Here is a 14,456-nt window from a genome sequence, read left to right on the forward strand (position 1 = left end):
TTCAATTTGTCATTGATATTCTTTATATCTAATGTGTTATCTTCCTTATTTAACTCTTTGTAAATTGACATAATCCATGGGAGTTTGCAGTTTATCTGTTCATGGTATGCCTGTTTTGTTAAATTACATTCTGGAAGTTCTTTGATCCGTGCCAAATACTTTATAAGATTTATTTTGATGTCTACTAGTAATGGTAGTTCACCTATTTCTGCTCTACAAGCTAGATTTGATGAAAATTTATTCAATCCAAGCATTCTTTTACTAAATTTCAGATGGGTTTTCTCGATTGGTGTAATGTCCCATTTATTATTTTCTTGAATTTCGAAGCCCCATACATCTGATCCATATAATAGTATTGGTCTTATACATGTTTTGAATAGGTGTAACATTGTTTTGCAGTCAGTTTCTTTTGGCACAGAAGTCATCATTGCATATAAAGCTCTTGTGGCTTTGTCTGCCAAATTATTTCTTGTGTCGCTGAATTTACCATTCGACTGTAATGATACCCCAAGGTAGTTGTATGAAAATACACAACTAATATTTTGACCTTGATATGTAAATTTTTCAGTATTTCTCAAGTATCCTCTTTTAAATATTACAATTTTACTTTTTGACATATTCACTTGGAGTTTCCAATTTTGGCAATATTTCTCCAAATTATTGATTGATCTCTGTAGACCTTTATTTGTTTCTGATATTAAAACTAGATCATCTGCATAAAACAGTGAGCTAATTTTGATGTTATTAAGTTGAACTTGATCTTTGTCATTGTTTTGTATTGGACTATTTAAGTCATTGACGTATAGATTGAAAAGCATTGGACTCATAACACATCCCTGTCTTACACCTGTGATAGTTTCAAATATCGGAGATATCTTATCACCGAAACGAATGCATGCCTTTGTATTCTGGTACATATTTTGAATTAATTTGTAGATATTTCCAGTAATACCATTATTTAGCAGTTTATAGAATAATCCTTCTCTCCACACTTTGTCAAACGCTTTTTTAAAATCGATGAAGCAAGTATAAATTTTTTTGTTTTGTTTCAGATATTTATGAACTATTGTTTTTAAGACAAAAATGTGATCAGTTGTCCGGTACCCTTTTCTGAATCCTGCCTGATTGTTGTTTATGATATTCTTGCTTTCTATGAATTGGCATAGCCTAATATTTATTATTGTGCAAAATGTTTTGCCTATACAACTTGAAACTGCGACTCCCCTGTAATTATCTGGTTCAGATCTGTCTCCTTTTTTATAAATATGAGAAATTATACTGATATTCCATATATCTGGGTAAATAGCAGAATGTAATATATTATTAAATAATTTTTTCAGAGGTTTAATTAAATAATCTGAGCTGTCTTTCAATAATTCAGGGCAATACCCATCATATCCTGCTGCCTTTCTGGGTTTAAGTTTACTAATTGCTATTTTTATTTCCTTATCTGTTATTTCTTTGTTTAGTATGCATGAATTATTTATGTGTTCTATATTTTCTGTTGATTTAATTGTAGATGTCAAGTCATTTGGTAAATTTGTGTTTAAATTGTCGTTATTTAATTGTTTATAATATTTGATCCATTCTTCTGGTGAAATTGGGTTTGACCTATTTTTGTTTGAATCCCTAAGTTGGTTGATCAATTTCCAAAACTGTTGAGAATTTGCATTTTTTAAGTTTGCCAATTTTGTAACTAATGAATTTTGTTTTTGTAATCTCTTTTTCCTAACTAATTTCTTATATTTTTTTTTCTTGGCATAAAATATTTCTCTAACTTTAGCATCAAATGGGTACTTACTGAGTAAGCGTGCTGTGTTGGAGAGGTCCTTTTTAAGAATTACACATTCTCTATCATACCATTTCCTCCTATATTTTAGTTCAGTTTTCCTTTTATTAATGTTTCTTAACATTAATAAAGATATGTGTCGGGTGGACTCTGCTGTAATATGACATGTCTCAGGTAGACTCTGCTGTAATAAGATATGTCTCAGGTATACTGCCGTAATAAGACATGTGTCAGGTATACTGCTGTAATAAGATATGTGTCAGGTAGACTGCTGTAATAAGATACGTGTCAGGTAGACTGCTGTAATGAGATATGTCTCAGGTATACTGCTGTAATAAGACATGTGTCAGGTATACTGCTATAATAAGATATGTGTCGGGTGGACTCTGCTGTAATAAGACGTGTCAGGTAGACTCTGCTGTAATAAGATATGTCTCAGGTATACTGCTGTAAAAAGATACGTGTCAGCTATACTGCTGTAATAAGACATGTGTCAGGTATACTGCTATAATAAGATATGTGTCGGGTGGACTCTGCTGTAATAAGACATGTGTCAGGTAGACTCTGCTGTAATAAGATATGTCTCAGGTATACTGCTGTAATAAGATACGTGTCAGGTATACTGCTGTAATAAGATGCGTGTCAGGTATACTGCTTTAATAAGATATGTGTCAGGTAGACTGCTGTAATAAGATATGTCTCAGGTATACTGCCGTAATAAGCCATGTGTCAGGTATACTGCTGTAATAAGATATGTGTCAGGTAGACTGCTGTAATAAAATACGTGTCAGGTAGACTGCTGTAATAAGATACGTGTCAGGTATGCTGCTGTAATAAGATATGTGTCAGGTATACTGCTTTAATAAGATATGTGTCAGGTATACTGCTGTAATAAGACACGTGTCAGGTATACTGCTGTAATAAGATACGTGTCAGGTAGACTGCTGTAATAAGATACGTGTCAGGTAGACTGCTATAATAAGACATGTGTCGGGTAGACTGCTATAATAAGATATGTGTTAGGTATACTGCTGTAATAAGATACGTGTCAGGTATACTGCTGTAATAAGATACGTGTCAGGTAGACTGCTATAATAAGACATGTGTCGGGTAGACAGCTATAATAAGATATGTGTCAGGTATACTGCTGTAATAAGATACGTGTTAGATATACTGCTGTAATTAGATACGTGTCAGGTAGACTGCTATAATAAGACATGTGTCGGGTAGACTGCTATAATAAGATATGTGTCAGGTATACTGCTGTAATAAGACATGTGTCAGGTATACTGCTGTAATAAGATACGTGTCAGGTAGACTGCTGTAATAAGATACGTGTCAGGTAGACTGCTATAATAAGACATGTGTCGGGTAGACTGCTATAATAAGATATGTGTCAGGTATACTGCTGTAATAAGACATGTGTCAGGCATACTGCTGTAATAAGATACGTGTCAGGTAGACTGCTGTAATAAGATACGTGTCAGGTAGACTGCTATAATAAGACATGTGTCGGGTAGACTGCTATAATAAGATATGTGTCAGGTATACTGCTGTAATAAGACATGTGTCAGGCATAATGCTGTAATAAGATACGTGTCAGGTATACTGCTGTAATAAGATACGTGTCAGGTAGACTGCTATGATAAGATATGTGTCAGGTATACTGCTGTAATAAGACATGTGTCAGGTATACTGCTGTAATAAGACATGTGTCAGGTATACTGCTGTAATAAGATACGTGTCAGGTATACTGCTGTAATAAGATACGTGTCAGGTAGACTCTGCTGTAATAAGACATGTGTCAGGTAGACTGCTGTAATAAGATACCTGTCAGGTAGACTGCTATAATAAGATATGTGTCGGGTGGACTGCTGTAATAAGACATGCGTCAGGTATACTGCTATAATAAGATATGTGTCGGGTGGACTCTGCTGTAATAAGACATGTGTCAGGTAGACTCTGCTGTAATAAGATATGTCTCAGGTATACTGCTGTAATAAGACATGTGTCAGGTATACTGCTGTAATAAGATACGTGTCAGGTATACTGCTGTAATAAGATACGTGTCAGGTAGACTGCTATAATAAGATATGTGTCAGGTATACTGCTGTAAGACATGTGTCAGGTATACTGCTGTAATAAGATACGTGTCAGGTATACTGCTGTAATAAGATACGTGTCAGGTAGACTGCTGTAATAAGATACGTGTCAGGTATACTGCTGTAATAAGATATGTGTCAGGTATACTGCTGTAATAAGACATGTGTCAGGTAGACTGCTGTAATAAGACATGTGTCAGGTATACTGCTATAATAAGACATGTGTCGGGTAGACTCTGCTATAATAAGATATGTGTCGGGTACACTCTGCTGTAATAAGATATGTGTCGGGTAGACTGCTGTAATAAGACATGTGTCAGGTAGACTCTGCTGTAATAAGATGTGTCAGGTATACTGCTGTAATAAGACATGTGTCAGGTAGACTGCTGTAAAAAGACACGTGTCAGGTAGACTGCTGTAATAAGGCATGTGTCGGGTAGACTCTGCTATAATAAGATATGTGTCGGGTACACTCTGCTGTAATAAGACATGTGTCAGGTAGACTCTGCTGTAATAAGACATGTGTCAGGTATACTGCTGTAATAAGATGTGTCAGGTATACTGCTGTGATATGACGTGTGTCGGGTAGACTACTGTAATAAGATATGTGTCAGGTAGGCTGCTGTTATAAGATATGTGTCAGGTATACTGCTGTAATAAGACATGTATCAGGTATACTGCTGTAATAGGACATGTGTCAGGTAGACTGCTGTAATAAGATATGTGTCAGGTATACTGCTGTAATAAGACATGTGTCAGGTATACTGCTATAATAAGATATGTGTCGGGTGGACTCTGCTGTAATAAGACATGTGTCAGGTGGACTCTGCTGTAATAAGATATGTCTCAGGTATACTGCTGTAATAAGATATGTCTCTGGTATACTGCTGTAATAAAACATGTGTCAGGTAGACGGCTGTAATAAGATATGTGTCAGGTAGGCTGCTGTAATAAGACATGTGTCGGGTGGACTCTGCTGTAATAAGACATGTGTCAGGTAGACTCTGCTGTAATACGATATGTATCAGGTATACTGCTGTAATAAGATGTGTCAGGTATACTGCTGTAATAAGACATGTGTCAGGTATACTGCTATAATAAGATATGTGTCGGATAGACTCTGCTGTAATAAGACATGTGTCAGGTAGACTCTGCTGTAATTAGATGTGTCAGGTATACTGCTGTAATAGGACATGTGTCGGGTAGACTGCTGTAATAAGACATGTGTCAGGTAGACTGCTGTAATAAGATATGTGTCAGGTATACTGCTGTAATAAGATATGTGTCAGGTAGACAGCTGTAATAAGACATGTGTCAGGTAGACTGCTGTAATAAGACATGTGTCAGGTAGACTGCTGTAATAAGATATGTGTCAGGTATACTGCTGTAATAGGACATGTGTCGGGTAGACTACTGTAATAAGATATGTGTCGGGTATACTGCTGCAATAAGACATGTGTCAGGTATACTGCTGTAAAAGGTCATGTGTCAGGTAGACTGCTGTAATAAGATATGTGTCAGGTATACTGCTATAATAAGATATGTGTCAGGTATACTGCTGTAATAAGATGCGTGTCAGGTAGACTGCTGTAATAAGATATCTGACAGCTAGACTAAGCTGTAATAAGATGTGTCAGGTAGACTGCTGTAATAAGATATGTGTCAGGTAGACTCCTTTAATAAGATATGTGTCAGGTATACTGCTGTAATAAAACATGTGTCGGGCAGACTACTATAATAATATATGTGTCAGGTAGACTGCTATAATAAGACATGTGTCGGGTAGACAGCTATAATAAGATATGTGTCAGGTATACTGCTGTAATACATGTGTCAGGTATACTGCTGTAATAAGATACGTGTCAGATATACTGCTGTAATTAGATACGTGTCAGGTAGACTGCTATAATAAGACATGTGTCGGGTAGACTGCTATAATAAGACATGTGTCAGGTATACTGCTGTAATAAGACATGTGTCAGGTATACTGCTGTAATAAGATACGTGTCAGGTAGACTGCTGTAATAAGATACGTGTCAGGTAGACTGCTATAATAAGGCATGTGTCGGGTAGACTGCTATAATAAGATATGTGTCAGGTATACTGCTGTAATAAGACATGTGTCAGGTATACTGCTGTAATAAGATACGTGTCAGGTAGACTGCTGTAATAAGATACGTGTCAGGTAGACTGCTATAATAAGACATGTGTCGGGTAGACTGCTATAATAAGATATGTGTCAGGTATACTGCTGTAATAAGACATGTGTCAGGCATACTGCTGTAATAAGATACGTGTCAGGTATACTGCTGTAATAAGATACGTGTCAGGTAGACTGCTATAATAAGATATGTGTCAGGTATACTGCTGTAATAAGACATGTGTCAGGTATACTGCTGTAATAAGACATGTGTCAGGTATACTGCTGTAATAAGATACGTGTCAGGTAGACTGCTATAATAAGACATGTGTCGGGTAGACTGCTATAATAAGATATGTGCCAGGTATACTGCTGTAATAAGACATGTGTCAGGCATACTGCTGTAATAAGATACGTGTCAGGTAGACTGCTATGATAAGATATGTGTCAGGTATACTGCTGTAATAAGACATGTGTCAGGTATACTGCTGTAATAAGACATGTGTCAGGTATACTGCTGTAATAAGATACGTGTCAGGTATACTGCTGTAATAAGATACGTGTCAGGTAGACTCTGCTGTAATAAGACATGTGTCAGGTAGACTGCTGTAATAAGATACCTGTCAGGTAGACTGCTATAATAAGATATGTGTCGGGTGGACTGCTGTAATAAGACATGCGTCAGGTATACTGCTATAATAAGATATGTGTCGGGTGGACTCTGCTGTAATAAGACATGTGTCAGGTAGACTCTGCTGTAATAAGATATGTCTCAGGTATACTGCTGTAATAAGACATGTGTCAGGTATACTGCTGTAATAAGATACGTGTCAGGTATACTGCTGTAATAAGATACGTGTCAGGTAGACTGCTATAATAAGATATGTGTCAGGTATACTGCTGTAAGACATGTGTCAGGTATACTGCTGTAATAAGATACGTGTCAGGTATACTGCTGTAATAAGATACGTGTCAGGTAGACTGCTGTAATAAGATACGTGTCAGGTATACTGCTGTAATAAGATATGTGTCAGGTATACTGCTGTAATAAGACATGTGTCAGGTAGACTGCTGTAATAAGACATGTGTCAGGTATACTGCTATAATAAGACATGTGTCGGGTAGACTCTGCTATAATAAGATATGTGTCGGGTACACTCTGCTGTAATAAGATATGTGTCGGGTAGACTCTGCTGTAATAAGACATGTGTCAGGTAGACTCTGCTGTAATAAGATGTGTCAGGTATACTGCTGTAATAAGACATGTGTCAGGTAGACTGCTGTAAAAAGACACGTGTCAGGTAGACTGCTGTAATAAGGCATGTGTCGGGTAGACTCTGCTATAATAAGATATGTGTCGGGTACACTCTGCTGTAATAAGACATGTGTCAGGTAGACTCTGCTGTAATAAGACATGTGTCAGGTATACTGCTGTAATAAGATGTGTCAGGTATACTGCTGTGATGTGACGTGTGTCGGGTAGACTACTGTAATAAGATATGTGTCAGGTAGGCTGCTGTTATAAGATATGTGTCAGGTATACTGCTGTAATAAGACATGTATCAGGTATACTGCTGTAATAGGACATGTGTCAGGTAGACTGCTGTAATAAGATATGTGTCAGGTATACTGCTGTAATAAGACATGTGTCAGGTATACTGCTATAATAAGATATGTGTCGGGTGGACTCTGCTGTAATAAGACATGTGTCAGGTGGACTCTGCTGTAATAAGATATGTCTCAGGTATACTGCTGTAATAAGATATGTCTCGGGTATACTGCTGTAATAAGACATGTGTCAGGTAGACGGCTGTAATAAGATATGTGTCAGGTAGGCTGCTGTAATAAGACATGTGTCGGGTGGACTCTGCTGTAATAAGACATGTGTCAGGTAGACTCTGTTGTAATACGATATGTATCAGGTATACTGCTGTAATAAGATGTGTCAGGTATACTGCTGTAATAAGACATGTGTCAGGTATACTGCTATAATAAGATATGTGTCGGATAGACTCTGCTGTAATAAGACATGTGTCAGGTAGACTCTGCTGTAATTAGATGTGTCAGGTATACTGCTGTAATAGGACATGTGTCGGGTAGACTGCTGTAATAAGACATGTGTCAGGTAGACTGCTGTAATAAGATATGTGTCAGGTATACTGCTGTAATAAGATATGTGTCAGGTAGACAGCTGTAATAAGACATGTGTCAGGTAGACTGCTGTAATAAGACATGTGTCAGGTAGACTGCTGTAATAAGATATGTGTCAGGTATACTGCTGTAATAGGACATGTGTCGGGTAGACTACTGTAATAAGATATGTGTCGGGTATACTGCTGCAATAAGACATGTGTCAGGTATACTGCTGTAAAAGGTCATGTGTCAGGTAGACTGCTGTAATAAGATATGTGTCAGGTATACTGCTATAATAAGATATGTGTCAGGTATACTGCTGTAATAAGATGCGTGTCAGGTAGACTGCTGTAATAAGATATCTGACAGCTAGACTAAGCTGTAATAAGATGTGTCAGGTAGACTGCTGTAATAAGATATGTGTCAGGTAGACTCCTTTAATAAGATATGTGTCAGGTATACTGCTGTAATAAAACATGTGTCGGGCAGACTACTATAATAATATATGTGTCAGGTAGACTGCTATAATAAGACAAGTGTCGGGTAGACAGCTATAATAAGATATGTGTCAGGTATACTGCTGTAATACATGTGTCAGGTATACTGCTGTAATAAGATACGTGTCAGATATACTGCTGTAATTAGATACGTGTCAGGTAGACTGCTATAATAAGACATGTGTCGGGTAGACTGCTATAATAAGACATGTGTCAGGTATACTGCTGTAATAAGACATGTGTCAGGTATACTGCTGTAATAAGATACGTGTCAGGTAGACTGCTGTAATAAGATACGTGTCAGGTAGACTGCTATAATAAGACATGTGTCGGGTAGACTGCTATAATAAGACATGTGTCAGGTATACTGCTGTAATAAGACATGTGTCAGGTATACTGCTGTAATAAGATACGTGTCAGGTAGACTGCTGTAATAAGATACGTGTCAGGTAGACTGCTATAATAAGGCATGTGTCGGGTAGACTGCTATAATAAGATATGTGTCAGGTATACTGCTGTAATAAGACATGTGTCAGGTATACTGCTGTAATAAGATACGTGTCAGGTAGACTGCTGTAATAAGATACGTGTCAGGTAGACTGCTATAATAAGACATGTGTCGGGTAGACTGCTATAATAAGATATGTGTCAGGTATACTGCTGTAATAAGACATGTGTCAGGCATACTGCTGTAATAAAATACGTGTCAGGTATACTGCTGTAATAAGATACGTGTCAGGTAGACTGCTATAATAAGATATGTGTCAGGTATACTGCTGTAATAAGACATGTGTCAGGTATACTGCTGTAATAAGACATGTGTCAGGTATACTGCTGTAATAAGATACGTGTCAGGTAGACTGCTATAATAAGACATGTGTCGGGTAGACTGCTATAATAAGATATGTGTCAGGTATACTGCTGTAATAAGACATGTGTCAGGCATACTGCTGTAATAAGATACGTGTCAGGTATACTGCTGTAATAAGATACGTGTCAGGTAGACTGCTATAATAAGATATGTGTCAGGTATACTGCTGTAATAAGACATGTGTCAGGTATACTGCTGTAATAAGACATGTGTCAGGTATACTGCTGTAATAAGATACGTGTCAGGTATACTGCTGTAATAAGATACGTGTCAGGTAGACTGCTGTAATAAGACATGTGTCAGGTAGACTGCTGTAATAAGACATGTGTCAGGTAGACTCTGCTGTAATAAGATGTGTCAGGTATACTGCTGTAATAAGATGTGTCAGGTAGACTGCTGTAATAAGATACGTGTCAGGTATACTGCTGTAATAAGATGTGTCAGGTATACTGCTGTAATAAGATGTGTCAGGTAGACTGCTGTAATAAGATACGTGTCAGGTATACTACTGTAATAAGATGTGTCAGGTAGACTGCTGTAATAAGATACGTGTCAGGTATACTGCTGTAATAAGATGTGTCAGGTATACTGCTGTAATAAGATGTGTCAGGTAGACTGCTGTAATAAGATACGTGTCAGGTATACTACTGTAATAAGATGTGTCAGGTAGACTGCTGTAATAAGATACGTGTCAGGTATACTACTGTAATAAGATGTGTCAGGTATACTGCTGTAATAAGATGTGTCAGGTAGACTGCTGTAATAAGATACATGTCAGGTATACTACTGTAATAAGATGTGTCAGGTATACTGCTGTAATAAGATGTGTCAGGTAGGCTGCTGTAATAAGATACGTGTCAGGTATACTACTGTAATAAGATGTGTCAGGTATACTGCTGTAATAAGACATGTGTCAGGTATACTACTGTAATAAGATACGTGTCAGGTCTACTTGTGTAATAAGATACGTGTCAGGTATACTACTGTAATAAGATACGTGTCAGGTATACTACTGTAATAAGATACGTGTCAGGTATACTACTGTAATAAGATGTGTCAGGTAGACTGCTGTAATAAGATACGTGTCAGGTATACTGCTGTAATAAGATGTGTCAGGTATACTGCTGTAATAAGATGTGTCAGGTAGACTGTTGTAATAAGATACGTGTCAGGTATACTACTGTAATAAGATGTGTCAGGTAGACTGCTGTAATAAGATACGTGTCAGGTATACTACTGTAATAAGATGTGTCAGGTAGACTGCTGTAATAAGATACGTGTCAGGTATACTACTGTAATAAGATGTGTCAGGTAGACTGCTGTAATAAGATACGTGTCAGGTATACTACTGTAATAAGATACGTGTCAGGTATACTACTGTAATAAGATGTGTCAGGTATACTGCTGTAATAAGATGTGTCAGGTAGACTGCTGTAATAAGATACGTGTCAGGTATACTACTGTAATAAGATGTGTCAGGTATACTGCTGTAATAAGATGTGTCAGGTAGACTGCTGTAATAAGATACGTGTCAGGTATACTACTGTAATAAGATGTGTCAGGTATACTACTGTAATAAGACATGTGTCAGGTATACTACTGTAATAAGATACGTGTCAGGTCTACTGCTGTAATAAGATACGTGTCAGGTATACTACTGTAATAAGATACGTGTCAGGTATACTACTGTAATAAGATACGTGTCAGGTATACTACTGTAATAAGATGTGTCAGGTAGACTGCTGTAATAAGACATGTGTCAGGTAGACTGCTGTAATAAGATACGTGTCAGGTATACTACTGTAATAAGATGTGTCAGGTATACTGCTGTAATAAGATGTGTCAGGTAGACTGCTGTAATAAGATACGTGTCAGGTATACTACTGTAATAAGATGTGTCAGGTATACTGCTGTAATAAGACATGTGTCAGGTATACTACTGTAATAAGATACGTGTCAGGTCTACTGCTGTAATAAGATACGTGTCAGGTATACTACTGTAATAAGATACGTGTCAGGTATACTACTGTAATAAGATACGTGTCAGGTATACTACTGTAATAAGATGTGTCAGGTAGACTGCTGTAATAAGATACGTGTCAGGTATACTGCTGTAATAAGATGTGTCAGGTATACTGCTGTAATAAGATGTGTCAGGTAGACTGTTGTAATAAGATACGTGTCAGGTATACTACTGTAATAAGATGTGTCAGGTAGACTGCTGTAATAAGATACGTGTCAGGTATACTACTGTAATAAGATGTGTCAGGTAGACTGCTGTAATAAGATACGTGTCAGGTATACTACTGTAATAAGATGTGTCAGGTAGACTGCTGTAATAAGATACGTGTCAGGTATACTACTGTAATAAGATACGTGTCAGGTATACTACTGTAATAAGATGTGTCAGGTATACTGCTGTAATAAGACATGTGTCAGGTATACTACTGTAATAAGATACGTGTCAGGTCTACTGCTGTAATAAGATACGTGTCAGGTATACTACTGTAATAAGATACGTGTCAGGTATACTACTGTAATAAGATACGTGTCAGGTATACTACTGTAATAAGATGTGTCAGGTAGACTGCTGTAATAAGATACGTGTCAGGTATACTACTGTAATAAGATACGTGTCAGGTATACTGCTGTAATAAGATGCGTGTCAGGTAGACTGCTGTAATAAGATACGTGTCAGGTATACTACTGTAATAAGATGTGTCAGGTAGACTGCTGTAATAAGATACGTGTCAGGTATACTACTGTAATAAGATGTGTCAGGTATACTACTGTAATAAGATGTGTCAGGTAGACTGGTGACACGTACTTCTAGTGACAAGAACTGGAGTGATGTGAATTGACAAGTTGTTTGACAGCTGCAAAAAGATTGTGCGACGCGCACTGTCGGCGGCGCCTTTTTTATTACTCACACAACCTGACTGACTGTCGACTCACACAACCTGAATGACTGTCGACTCACATAACCTGAATGACTGTCGAATCACACAACCTGACTGACTGTAGACTCACACAACCTGACTGACTGTCGACACACAAACTGACTGACTGTCGACTCACACAACCTGGTGGACACTGATTTACTGGTCGAAATCGACTAACTAACTGACTTGCAGACACCAACAGACTGAACGACTGACTGATAATGACTGACTGGTGGACACTGACTGACTGACTGACCAACTGGTGGTCACCGACTGACTGACTGGTGGACACTAACAGACTGAATGACTGACTGATACTGACTGGTGGACACCAACAGACCGAATGACTGACTGATACTGACTGACTGGTGTTCACTGACTGACTGACTAACTGGTGATCACCGACTGACTGACTGGTGGACACTAACAGACTGAATGACTGACTGATACTGACTGGTGGACACCAACAGACCGAATGACTGACTGATACTGACTGACTGGTGGACACTGACTGACTGACTAACTGGTGATCACCGAATGACTGACTGGTGGACACTAACTGACTGCCTTACTGGTAGACACCAACAGACTGAATGACTGGTGGACACCAACTGACTGAATGACTGGTAGACACCAACTGACTGAATGACTGGTAGACACCAACTGACTGAATGACTGGTAGACACCAACTGACTGAATGACTGGTAGACACCAACTGACTGAATGACTGGTAGACACACCAACTGACTGAATGACTGGTAGACACCAACTGACTGAATGACTGGTAGACACCAACTGACTGAATGACTGGTAGACACCGACTGACTGAATGACTGGTAGACACCAACTGACTGAATGACTGGTAGACACCAACTGACTGAATGACTAGTAGACAACGACTGACTGAATGACTGGTAGACACCAACTGACTGAATGACTGGTAGACACCAACTGACTGAATGACTGGTAGACACCAACTGACTGAATGACTGGTAGACAACGACTGACTGAATTACTGGTAGACACCAACTGACTGAATGACTGGTAGACACCAACTGACTGAATGACTGGTAGACACCAACTGACTGAATGACTGGTAGACAACGACTGACTGAATGACTGGTAGACACCAACTGACTGAATGACTGGTAGACACCAACTGACTGAATGACTGGTAGACACCAACTGACTGAATGACTGGTAGACAACGACTGACTGAATGACTGGTAGACACCAACTGACTGAATGACTGGTAGACACCAACTGACTGAATGACTGGTAGACACCAACTGACTGAATGACTGGTAGACAACGACTGACTGAATGACTGGTAGACACCAACTGACTGAATGACTGGTAGACAACGACTGACTGAATGACTGGTAGACACCAACTGACTGAATGACTGGTAGACAACGACTGACTGAATGACTGGTAGACACCAACTGACTGAATGACTGGTAGACACCAACTGACTGAATGACTGGTAGACACCAACTGACTGAATGACTGGTAGACAACGACTGACTGAATGACTGGTAGACACCAACTGACTGAATGACTGGTAGACACCAACTGACTGAATGACTGGTAGACACCAACTGACTGAATGACTGGTAGACACCAACTGACTGAATGACTGGTAGACAACGACTGACTGAATGACTGGTAGACACCAACTGACTGAATGACTGGTAGACACCAACTGACTGAATGACTGGTAGACAACGACTGACTGAATGACTGGTAGACACCAACTGACTGAATGACTGGTAGACACCAACTGACTGAATGACTGGTAGACAACGACTGACTGAATGACTGGTAGACACCAACTGACTGAATGACTGGTAGACACCGACTGACTGAATGACTGGTAGACACCGACTGACTGAATGACTTGTAGACACCGACTGACTGAATGACTTGTAGACACCGACTGACTGAATGACTTGTAGACACCGACTGACTGAATGACTGGT

The sequence above is a fragment of the Saccoglossus kowalevskii genome, chromosome 11, assembly GCF_978046115.1.
Source record: "Saccoglossus kowalevskii chromosome 11, keSacKowa6.1, whole genome shotgun sequence".
NCBI classification, from domain to species: Eukaryota; Metazoa; Hemichordata; class Enteropneusta; family Harrimaniidae; genus Saccoglossus; species Saccoglossus kowalevskii.